We start from the raw sequence: 13,341 nt of genomic DNA, 5'->3' as shown, positions 1-13,341 counted from the left end.
AAAAAAAAAAAAAAAAAAAAAAAAAAAAAAGACTGTATAAATATATATTTTACTCTTCTTTAAAATTTATATTAACTTGTATAAAACAGTAATTATGACATTGTACCTTTGAGTCTATAACAAACATAGATGTAATATATACAATAACAGTAACACAAAAGAGGGGGCAAGCTATATTGGGGCAAAATTTTTGTATTTTACCTGAAATAAAATATTTTAATCTGAAGTAGATTATGATAAACTAAGATGCATGTATAATTCGTAAAGAAACTACTAAGAAAATAATTAAAACTGTATATAGTTAAAAAAAGACAAAAGAATAAAATGATACACCAAAATATAGCTATTTAACAAAAAAAAAAAAGGAAAAAAAGGGGAAGATAATTCTTTTAAAATGTAAATTAACTAAACAATCCAACCAAAAGGCAGGGATTATCATACTTGAACAGGAAAAAATCCGAGATCCAAATATATGCTCTCTATAAGAGATACTTTTTAGATTTAAGTAAGGTGAAAGTAAAATGATGGGAAAAAGATATACCATGCAAATGCTAACAATAAGGGATCTGAAATGGCTTTAATAATAGCATACAAAATAGACTTAAAGATTAGAAATATGACTAGAGACAGTCAGGGCCATATTTGATGGATAAAAGGATCAGGTCATCAGAAAGATAAAGCAATTTTAAGTTCATGCCCACCTAAAACAGAGCCCCAAAATAATTTAAACAAAAATTAACAGAATTGAAAGGAGCAATAGACAATTCAACAATAATAGACTTCAAACATCCCACTCTCAATAGTTAATAGAACAGCTAAACAGAAAATTAGCAAGGGTATAGGAGATTTGAACAATGCTATCAATTACCTTGACCTAACAGACATCTATAGAAAATTCCACCCAATGAAAGAAGAATACACATTCTTCTCAAGTGCAAATGGAACATTATCTAGGATAGATCATATGCTAGGTCATAAAATTATTAATAAATCTAAAAGAATTCAAATAATAAAAAGTGTGTTCTCTGACCACAATGTATTAAATAGCAATGGAAAACAATAATGGAAAGAAAACCGGGAAATTCTCAAACACTTTAAAGTAACACATGCATAAAGAAGAAATCACAATGAAAATTAGAAAATGTTTTGAACTGAATGGAAACTAAAGCACAGTATATCAAAACTTATAGTTTTGATTTGCACTACCCTGATGATTGAAAACATGTTGAGCATCTTTTCATGTGTCTGTTGACCCTCTGTATGTCTTCTTTGGAAAAATGTCTATTCAGATCTTCTGCCCATTTTCTAATCAGATTGTTTATTGTTGTTTGTTTTGTTGTTATTGTGGTTTTTTGTTTTTTTGTTTTGTTTGTTTTGCTGAGTTGTATGAGTTCTTTATATATTTTGGATATTAACCCCTTACAGGTATACAATCTGCAAATATTTTCTCTTATTCATTAGGTTGTCTTTTTAGTTTGTTGGTTTATTTTGCTGTGCAGAAGCTTTTTAATTTGATGTCATCTCACTTGTTTATTTTTTTCTTTGTTGCTTTTTCTTTTGGTATCAGATTCAAAAAATCATCTCCAAGACCTATGTCAAGGAACTTACTGCCTTTTTTTCTTCTAGGAGTTTTATGTTTTCAGGTCTTATGTTCAAGTCTTTAATCCATTTTGTGTTAATTTTTGTGTATGGTATAAGATAGGGGTCCAGTTTCATTCTTTTGCATGTGGCTGTTCGGTTTTCCCAACACAATTTACTGAAGAGATTGTTCTTTCCCAATTATATATTCTTGACAACTTTGTGGTAAATTAGTGGACCATATACGTGTTGATTTATTTCTGGGCTCTTTATTTTGTTCCATTGATCTGTGTGTCTGTTTTTATGCCAGTAACATAGTGGTTTAATTAATATAGCTTTGAAATAAAGTTTGAAATCAGGAAGCATGATGCTTCCAGCTTTGTTTTTCTTTCTCAAGATTGTTTTGACTATACAGGGTCTTTTTTTTTTTTTTTTTTGTGGTATGCGGGCCTCCCTCTGCTGCGGCCTCTCCCATTGCGGAGCACAGGCTCCGGACGCGCAGGCTCAGTGGCCATGGCCCACGGGCCCAGCCGCTCCGCGGTATGTGGGATCCTCCCAGACCGGGGCGCGAACCCGGTTCCCCTGCATTGGCAGGCGGACGCGCAACCACTGCGCCACCTGGGAAGCCCTATACAGGGTCTTTTGTGTTTCCATACAAATTTTAGGGTTGTTTTATTTCTGTGAAAAATGCCATTGGAATATTGATAGGGCTTGCACTGAATCTGTAAATTGCTTTGGGTAGTATGGACATTTTAATAATATTAATTCTTTCAGTCCATGAGCATGGAATATCTTTCCATTTATTTGTGTCTTCTTCAGTGTCTTTCCTTAATATCTTGTAATTTTCAGTATGCACGTCTTTCAGTTTCTTGGTTAAATTTACTTCTAGATATTTTATTACTTTTGATGCAATTGTAAATAGGGTTGTATTCTTAATTTCTCTTTCTGAGTTGCTGCTGGCAGCCATCTTTCCTCAACAGCAAAACTGAAGCCAGTTTGTCTGAGAGCAAACCTGATACATAGAGAGACATTCAGAGAAACAGCACGAGGGGTCCTGATCAACCTATACCTGAAGCCAAACCTATCTTTGGACATTTCCTTACCATGAGTAAATATATACCCTTTGTCATTTAAGAGCATTTTCTGTTACTTGCAGTCATAAGTACTCTACCTGGTAAAATGGCTATGCCTTAATATCTAAGCCCTGGGTTATTAGAATCTTAGATCAAAAAGGGTGAGGAGGGGAACTTGTTTTTCCAAACCATGTTATTGGGTTTGGCTCTCTTAAGTGTGACTGCAAAATGGTGGGCTGGGTGAACTTACTCAGAGCTAAAACCAGATATTTTGGACATATTTTTAGATGACAGACTCCAGAAGATGGTAGGGATTTTACACATATTTATTATCTTACAGATGATGAGTAGTTTTTAAACCCTATTTGGTACCTGACTGGCTGGCACCTAGTTCACTGGAATATTAATAAATATTTGTTGAATCAATGAATGAATAGATGAAAGGAGACAGTACAAGAGAATGGGGGAATGGAGGAGAGAGTATTTCAGTATGGTAGCTGTATCGATGTGGCAATTTTGTAATGTAAAAGTGCGCCGCACTAACCTGGACATTCTCCAGAAATCCACTGCCGCCTCCAGCATTTGTAAATCTGAGACTTCCATCTCCAAAAACAAGCTATAAACATTATGAAGTGCTAACCAGTGGAACAACCTGATTACAAAAATTAGGAGAGGGAAAATTTGGACCAGTTAGTCTTTCATGATGTATTATTCAGGTAATTCTGCAGTGAGCCCTCCACCCCGGCACACATTGCATTCCTGCGAGATTGTATCACACGACGGAGCGCCTTCATCCAAACGCCCACCTCGGTTTCCACTGCAGCTCTTAGCATGATTCATTCAAGAGCTGGAGGTCTGTTTGCTGACTCTGATCCTCTCCTCTTATAAACAAAAGGCCCATTTGCTTCAGAAATTTCCCATTTGGTTCTCTAGCAATATGTACGCTGTGAGCTCACAAACGCAAAACGAAATTTTTAAACCATATTTTAAAAAGAAGACCACATGGGTGCCACTGGATATGAAGATAAAGTTACAGTTTTAAAGGACATGACAACGATTTGCCAAAACACCAGGCCCTAAATTTAAAATCTCAGGAGGAGGAGAGGGATATAAATGAATTATACACATTAACGGAAACTTTGGTATTGCTGAAATAAAACTGAAGAACATTTTAGAGCATTTGATCCTATTTTTTCTTCACAGAAGCTATGTCCTTAGATATCTGGAACGTATAATTTTCATTTTGTCATTCAGGAAGAGAAACACAATGCTCCAGTATCCATTCTTGCCAAGGGTTCAAATGAAGTGTTTTTTGAAATGTTAAAAAAAAAAAAAAAGAGTCCAATATAAACTTGGTATTAATACAAATCATTTCTTTCCTTGGAATGACCCTTTAACCTACATCATCTCATCTTACTTTACAGCATTGCATGATAGGATATCGTGTAATAAGGCTATAAAGCTCAGAAGAATCACATTTCAGCTAAAAATGGAAGTTGGTAATAAACAAAGCTGGCTGCTTTCACTGGGAATGGAGCAATATACTAAAATGTAAACACTCTGTAAACTGAGCCTGGGGAGAAGGGTTGGAAATTTTCTTAACACGAAGACAGTGAATCTCCCACCCTTCCACTGGAAAGAGAGTGAAGCCTCTGATTTGCTGATGATACTTGATATCCCCAGAATTAGTATCATTATCACCATCATTGCCACTCACCTTGGAATGACAAGACTTGGCCAACTGGCTTCTATAGAATGAGCCAAACACCATTTTGGAGTTTTATTTTGCAGCTGCTATAAACCCAGGGGAAGATGCCAATCCCAACTGAAATCCAAGAAGAAGGAAGAGAAGAAACGAGATCTCGTCTATAAACGATTCATCATCCGTTCCGGAGGGGAGATGCTGGCAGAGGTCACTCGGGTCAACAGAGCGCGAATCCTTCATCCCTTAGGAGAAATCTGCTGGCTGGCATTGCATTAGCTCGCTGCAAATGCAAAGCCTTAAGCCTTCCATCAGTAGCACCTGGTCTGCTCCTGATGGACGAGCAGAAATAATTAAAGGTGTCAGAAGTTTTGGGAAGAAATCCAGGTGACAAAATTCTCTGGGGTGAATACAGAGTGAAAAGAGCTTAGGAACTTGCTTTCACTTTACATCTCTCTCCGCATCGCCCCAGGAATATGCAGCCCTTCGCAAATCACTTGCCATGGCAGGAATGGGACTGAGCTAAAAGCCTAGGGAACAGAACTGTGTGGATATGGCCTCCAACCCACAGCCCACGCTCTTTCCACATCTGAACGGCATGCATCCCCTCAAATAAGACACAGTATATACAAGCTGTGAGAGGGGATGGGCGGGGCCAGGTAGGTCATCGCTAAACCAGACCTACTTTTTGCCTGAAATTGAAAGCAACCAGCATTACCAGGCTCGATTTAGTGCTACCAATTCTCTTAAACTTCTAGAACTATCTGGAGATGAGGAGAGATTGTACTCTTCTGACCCTTTAAGGAGACTACCCTCTGTGGACAGAGGGAACACTTAACAGGTGGGGAGGGGCACAGCCTGCGGGCATGCTCTGTGAGCTGCAGAAGTGACCCAGGCTACTAAGCAGCAGCAGGAGCGTTTCTCAGCAGGCAAACCCTAGCAGCCCTTCCCCCACGCAGTGCCAGCCTCTTCTCTACATACATGTTGAACAAATAGTAAATGCTATTGGCTTGAAGTGGTGCCACGTTGGTGGTCCTGAGTACCCAGCTCTCTCTCTCTGATGATACTTGATATCATCCTCAACCCAGAAGGAAGGGTGTGTGTCTCTTAGCACGGAAGGACACAACATGAGAACAGACAAGCAAGCAAACAAACAGATTTAACAACCAAACATGGTGTGGGGCTTTAAAAAGGCCTTGAGAACATTCTGGCCCCGGAGAGTCTGTCTTCACATGAAAGGCCCAGAAGGTAGAGAAAGTCCTACTTCAGACAAACTTGAAAATCTAGACTCATCCAGCAGTAGAGCAGGAAGAGACCAGAAAGTCTTCAATCTGGTGTTTTGGAAACATTTTCTTAATAGAGCCCCTTGTGTTTTATTTTGTTTTTCAAACTAATCGTGGAGCAGAGGACTTGAAATGCCTCTAGTGGGAGTTAGCCTGGAGTCAGGGGTCTTGCCTGCAGAGCCCTCCTGGGTGACCCTCAATAGTGGAGTTCTTTTGTAACACATTGTTAATAACTTTAAACTGTTAATTATTTTCAACTGTGTTCTTAGAGTTCTCAAAGTCATCTAGAAAGTTTTTTTCTTTTTAACAAGAAACTGTATTTAGGAAAATTTTAGAGAAAATATTTTCAAATTTTATGAAAATGTTTTGTATATTGCAGAGATCAAAGTAGAAAAATATTTTAAAAAAGCAAAAAGCAAAAAAACCCCACAAAAACCAATAAGGTGGATTCCACAAGACTGGAGCTTTGGAGAAGCACAATTTGAGCACATTATTAGATGAGGAAAAAGTGCCTCAGGACATTATTCATAAAAGGTCATCAATTTATTAAATAAAAATAAACAGAAAAAAACAAATCCTATTTAGTGTGTTGAGATTTTTCAGGAGACATCATATGTGGATCCTGGCCTCAAGAAACTTTTCAGGGAGGGAAAGATGCATATGGAAACATAATACGAGCTACATGATGATATCAACCATGAGAGAAGCAGATAAAATGTTCTGGGGGCTTATACTAAAGAGGTGTTTCATTCTACCATGGAGATTCTCAAGGTGACCCTTAAACAAGTTCTGATATCTTGGGACTGTTGGGGGTATAGGGAAGTTTGGAAGCCAGGTGGAGAAGGATCTAGCAGAAGAATCAAGAAACAGAAACTCAAAGTGTGTGCAGCCTCCAGGAAGCAGTTGGAACTTATATTTTGTATACAGGAATTCTCAGGAGGTGAGAAAGTTGGTTCTAGATAATACTAAATCTTAAGAGTCAGTTTAAAGATTTAGACTTTTTTAAAATTAATTTTTATTGGAGTATATATTGCTTTATTGGAGTATAGTATACACTGCTTTACAGTGTTGTGTTTCTGCTGTACAGCAAAGTGAATCAGGTATACGTATATCCCCTCTTTTTTCGATTTCCTTCCCATTTGGGTCACCACAGAGCACTGAGTAGAGTTCCCTGAGCTATACAGTAGGTTCTCATTAGTTATCTGTTTTGTACTTAGTGGTGTATATATATCATTATCTGTGTTATACATAGTGGTGTATATATATCATTATCTGTGTTACACATAGTGGTGTATATATATCATTATCTGTGTTATACATAGTGGTGTATATATGTCAATCCCAATCTCCCAATTCGTCCCACCCCCTCTTACCCCCTTGGCAACCATAAGTTTGTTCTCTCCGTCAGTGTCTCTATTTCTGCTTTGCAAATAAGTTCATCTGTATCATCTTTCTAGATTCCACATATAGGCAATATTATGCAATATTTGTTTTTCTCTCTCTGACTTACTTCACTCTGTATGACAGTCTCTAGGTCTCTCCACGTCTCTGTAAATGGCACTATTTTGTTCCTTTTTATGGCTGAGTAATATTTCATTGTATATATGTACCACATCTTCTTTATCCATTCCTCTGTTGATGGACATTTAGGTTGCTTCCTTGTCTTGGCTATTGTAAATAGTGCTGCAGTGAACATTGAGGTGCGTGTATCTTTTTGAATTATGGTTTTCTCCGGGTAAGATTTAGATTTTTATTCTATAAGTGAATTATTGTTTCGAGGTGGGAAGGGACAAAAGTCCGAGATGAGCATAAGGAAAATTAGTTTGGTAGATGTTTTCAGAACAGCTGATGGTAGGGACAGAACATTAAGTAGGGACAGAATGAAAAGGAAGGGGCACATGTGAGATCAATGACCATTGAGTATAGTCCATACAATGTGATTGTGATCCAGTGAGATGCCACATGAGAAGAAGCTCCATCAACTCTTAGTGTTAGTCAGAGTGCAGGTTGCCATTAAGGGAAAGCGTACAATTTCACCTGTGAGGCCCTAAGTGGGTACAAGCAACAGTTTCCTCATATGGTTAAGAGGTAAGACAGTATCTGTCCCTCAGGGTGCTTGGGAAGAATTCAGATAATAACACAGTATAACCTGAGTTTCCCAGAAACTCAGACTGGATACAAATGAAGTCTGAGTTGTACTGACACCAAAATAAAAACCCTTTCAAGGCCTCAAGGCTGAGTCCCCAAGTGCAAGACTGTTGGGCCTCCACTCCTTCTGAAGTCTACCCCAATTTTCCCTGGCACTTTTCAGGTAGAATTGCCAGATTTAGCAAAAAAAAAAAAAAAAAAAAAAAAAAAAATTACAAGATGCCCAGGTAAACTTGAATTTCAGAGAGACAATGTACAATCTTTTTAGGATAAGTGTATTCCCAGTGACACATCTGTTTTTATTTATTTATTTATTTATTTATTTATTTATTTATTTATTTATTTATGGCTGCATTGGGTCTTTGTTGTGGTGTGCAGGCTTCTCATTGCAGTGGCTTCTCTTGTTGCGGAGCACAGTCTCTAGGCATGCAGGATTCAGTAGTTGTGGTGCGGGCTTCAGCAGTTGTGGCTCGTGGGCTCTAGAGCGTAGGCTCAGCAGTTGTGGTGCGCAGGCTTTGTTGCTCCGCGGCATGTGGGATCTTCCCGGACCAGGGCTCAAACCCGTGTCCCCTGCATTGGCAGGTGGATTCTTAACTACTGTGCCACCAGGGAAGTCCTGGGACATCTGTTTTGATTGTTCTCCACTGTGTTGGGGAGGGAGAAATGCCCATTCTAGGGGTATGAGCATGGCCAGACACTTGGCACCTAACACTGGACAGTTGAGATTGGCAGTAGTTTATTAGTCATATATACTCATAGCCCGGGGCAGGAGGACATCACACACCATGCAGGGCCACATGGGGGTTGAACTCGGGAACAGAGTGGACAGAACAGGGGCTATAGGAGACAGGCTTTGTAGTATTAAGAGGTGGTGGTGGCCCCTGGTTCCTGGGGGAAGTTGGATTGGCTTGTTGACGCCCCTGAATGGTCAGCCCCATATGTGGTCAAGGAGCTGAAGCCCATTACTGGTCCCCATGATAAGGAGTGCTGTTTGACTAGAGAATGTTACCTGCAGGAGCATAATGGGGAGGGGATTTGCAGGGAGGTCATCTGAGACCCTCTCAGTTTTCAGTGTCCAGGCAGCACATAGTACTGATTTGGGGCCTTTGTACCACAATATCATTCATTGTTTATCTGAAATTGAAATTTAAGTGGGTGTCCTCTATTTTCTTTGGCAACCTTATTTCCAGAGGTTGCGTCCCCTGAATGTCCGTCAGCCTCAGTGTCTTTGGGGCCAGTTGGCCGCTTGAAAGTCTCCACTCCTCATGCTACCAAGCAGACGTGCTCTGGCCCTGCCCTTTCCCACCGCCAGCCACAGCTTCTCGGCACGTGTGAGCCTTCTGCTAGCGTGAGTTTGTTGAAGAGGTACGCGGACTTTGCTGTACTGTTCCAGATGGTAGACCTAGGAACTGTGAGTAGCAATTACATAATAGAAGCTTTCAGCTTAATGTAAAGAGCTTTTCAATGAAAATCCCTCAGGGCTTCAATGTGTTACATCACAAAGTAATTAGTTCCTTGTTATTCACAAATATCTAAGCAGAGACTGGGCCATCATTTGGTAAAGATATGGAAGAAGAGTTTCCTCAGATCCAGCAAAATCATTTTTCGGGGCCCAGTGCAAAATGAAAATGTGGGGCTCCTGCCAGCTCAGGGAAGTCCATCTCCCACAGCCCTGACCCACTGCACTTGAGTGACCCCAAGGGGGTTGCAACCTCCAGGCCAGGACATGCCCCATGTCTGGACAGGGGGTGAATGAGAGGCTCCTAAGTGTCACCTGGGTTGGGGCCCACTGTCACCTTGCCCCTTCTCCAGGAACAGCAGGGCACAAGCCTGACCCCGACTCTTTCCTGGGGGCAGAGTGTCACGGCAGATGCGGGCCTCCCTGTGCTGATGGGACCCAGCTGCCATTTGGGTGGCAGTGATCCATGGGTGGAGGGGTAGGCAAGGGGGCAGGGCAGGAACCCATCCTGGGGAAACCGGGAGGTGGGAGGAGGTGAGACCGGGTATGAATTGAAGCTCAGAGTCCCTGGAGCATGTCCCGAGGTCCCATCAGACTTCACTTACAAAATGTCAGTTTTACGATAGACTTATTAAGAATGTCAGTAAGGCCACCACAGAGCTCGAAATGGCAGGCGAGCCCTTCTGAGCATGGCAGGCTGCCTTATGAGCCCAGTGGCTGCTGGCATGAAGTCCTTTCAGGAAAAGCAAAGGGGGTGGCTTCTTCTTGGGTCATTGGCCAGTCTGGCTTGGAACCGAACACAGAGCTAGGAGGATGAAGATGACAATGAGAGGACAGTGTCAGCTGCAGCAGAGAAAAGACTTCCTGCTCAGGCAGGTGACCAGGCACTCCAGGGAAAGGGATGGAGGCCCTGCTGTGTGAATGATGAGAGCATGAGAGCAGCCCAGCCCAGCCCAGACACACGAGGCCGGGAAGAGGGGAAGCGTCTTCCACCGAGCTGTGAACCAGCAGGTGAGGTGTCACCTGATCCGGGACCTCAACGTCGTCTCCAGTGACACGGACTCCTGCTCACACTTGTGAGATGGGCTTCACCCCTAACAGTACCTGAGCGCCCAGAATACTTTTCTTTGTGCCCAAATCAAGTCTTTTGTGCTCCTGCTCTTCCTTTTCCTCTGACTTCTCCGCGGTCTCTCAAGTATTTGCCCTTTGATTATTGAAGAGTTACTTTATGTTCGGTCTCCTGGGAACACGAAAAAAAAAAAAAATCACACGAGATTCTATTGTCTGAAGTTACAGTCATTGAAAACGTAAATGTCTTAAAAGGCAACCAGCATCACCTCTATTTGGTCATTGTGATGTAGAGCAAATAGCTCTCTCCAAACTTTAGCTCTGACGTGCTTATACACTGTTACTTGTTTCTATTTATTATTAAAATATTTTTCTGCTATCTCATGTGGAACAGCTTTTGAAGATTCCTGTGCGCCACAGCTGGGAAATTCCCTCTTTGAAGTGCTCCATTTATTCATCTTTTGTCAGTGGCAGGCTCTTTATGCTCAGACATTTTATACTTTTCGCAGTCATTTCAAAATCTATTTCATTTGACGTAGAGTCAATTTATCATTCTGCACACAGTCCCATTTCTTTTTTCGCTCATTTCTCTCACTTTGGCATTCTGCTAAGTTCATCAGAGCACTTTTTCCCCCTTCTTCTTTCCCTTTCAAGCTGAATTGTGGAGCCTAGAAAGACACTGAAAGCCCACTGCCTTAGAAGGTTCATACCTCCAGTTTTTCCCTGGACCCCCAGCTAGGCCCAGAGTTTACAAAAGTTGGAGACTGTAGCTTATGAATCTGCCTAATCGGCTCTCAGACATAAATCTGAAAGTGGTTCATTGGAGAATATTGGCTTGACTCCATTTAGAATCAAAAAGAGCTTCCGTGGTTGGTCCATATGGTTGCTAAATATTGTTCTCCCAAGGTTTTCTCAGTGGACCAGTTCTGCACATGGGCATGATTTGTATGAAGTGGTCTAGGTGTGGAAGAAAACAAGGTGATAATCCCATGGTTCTGAGACTGCTTCAATTTCAGCAGAGTATTCCCTTGAAGCAGCTACACAAAAGGGCTTCCCCCCACCCCAAAACTCATTTTAGCTGAGTATTACCACTTCTATTTGACTTAATCAGGAAAAAAGGCAATTTGGCATGATGGAAATCCAGATAGTTGATATCTTGGGATCCTTCTCTTGGTACGATAGCAGACATAATGTAACTAGCAAAAATTGCTTACCTACTCCCTGACTTATGACTACTAGCAATGCAAGTGACACCAAAGTTGCATGAATATTAGGAGGTAATCTCTTCATTGTGATTTGTGCACCTCTGAACTCCTTGGGGCTTTTTCTTTTCATTTTGGAAATCTTGTAAGAGACTCATTGGCCAAAAAGAAAGAAAGAAAGAGAAAGAAAGAAAGAGAAGGGGAGAGAGAGAGAGAGAGAAAGAAAGAAAGAGGAAGGAAGGAAGGGGAAAGGGAAGGAAGGAAAGAAGGAAAGAGGGAAGAAAGAAAGCAAAGAAGGAAGAAAAGACCATTTTAATAAATTAGCAAAATAGTATCACATAGATTTTAATTTATTTCTAATGAGTCCTTTTCCCATTTTCTCCATTAAATTTTCTGGAGAATCTTAGGCTAATCAACCTTCTATGCTTTTTATCTTCTAATTTACAAAATTCAATGTTTATCTTTAATTTTCTTTCTCTGCTAAGTTTAGAATTTTTTTCTGGTGTTTGAGTACTCAGTCTGTCCATGCTGATTTTTCTTGTTTAACTGTGAAACCATCTAATATTTTGATCTGGCCTTTGAATACCTTTTTGACCCCATGCTGTAAATTTTGATAAGTACTATTTCCATTCTCTATAGGTTCTATATTAGTGTTTTCTTTTAATTTTTCTCTTATTCAATAATTATTTAGCATTTTAATTTTTCATTGGTTGCAGCAAATGTAATTAAACCTTTGTTATGAATTTATATTTCTATTGTATTTAAAGGAATCTATTTACTTTTCACTTTTTGGAATTCATTAAGCTCCTATTAATGTTCTCATAGATTATCAGTCTTTATAAATGTTCTACAGATGTCTAAGAACAAGTTATAATCTTTTTTGTGTGTGTGTGTGTGTGTGTGTGTGGTACGCGGGCCTCTCACTGTTGTGGCCTCTCCCGTTGCGGAGCACAGGCTCCGGACACGCAGGCTCAGCGGCCCTGGCTCACGGGCCCAGCCGCTCCGCGGCATGTGGGATCTTCGCGGACCGGGGCACGAACCCGTGTCCCCTGCATCGGCAGGCGGATTCTCAACCACTGCGCCACCAGGGAAGCCCAAGTTATAATCTTTATGTGTAGTGCAGAAAATTAAATATATTAAACGTGATAATCCTTAAATTATTAAAAATCCTTTATTGTGTTCATTTTTTTGTCTAATTCATCTGTCAAGTCTAAAAAATATATAAAAAGCCTCATTAGAACTCTGTTTCTGTTAATTTCTCAGTGTTTGCTTTATATTTATAGTGATTGTAACTTGCCATCTAAATACTCATAACTCATATCTTCATTGTAGGTTATGTTTTGATCGATTTTGTAAAAACAGCCTCTTTCTTTCACTTAATAGTAACATTTTCTACTTTGTTGGGCCACGTCAAAACGTAGCTCCTGTGCTTGAGGTAAGAGAGTAGTTACATTGATTCCTGGTTGTAGTCGGTGTTGGGAGAAACAGTGGTGTAAGGTGTCACTACTAGCCGCTCTTGTGTCACCTCTGATTTATTAGAAAGACACTTGGTGGCCCTTGAAATGAATCTTAGTGTCTTTCGCTCAAGCCAGCTCCATTGATTTTATTTTTTGAGCTTTACTTTTTCTAAAAATTGAAGTAGAGTTGATTCACAATGTTGTGTTAGTTTCAGGTGTACAGCAGAGTGATTCAGTTTTATATATATTATCTATATATACTTTTTCAGATTCTTTTCCATTATAGGTTATTACAAGATATTGAATATGGTTCCCTGTGCTATACAATAGGTCCTTGTTATTTAACTATTTTATATATAGTAGTGTGTATC

Source organism: Physeter macrocephalus, chromosome 14, assembly GCF_002837175.3.
Source record: "Physeter macrocephalus isolate SW-GA chromosome 14, ASM283717v5, whole genome shotgun sequence".
NCBI classification, from domain to species: Eukaryota; Metazoa; Chordata; class Mammalia; order Artiodactyla; family Physeteridae; genus Physeter; species Physeter macrocephalus.
Note: the sequence above shows the minus strand (reverse complement) of the source record.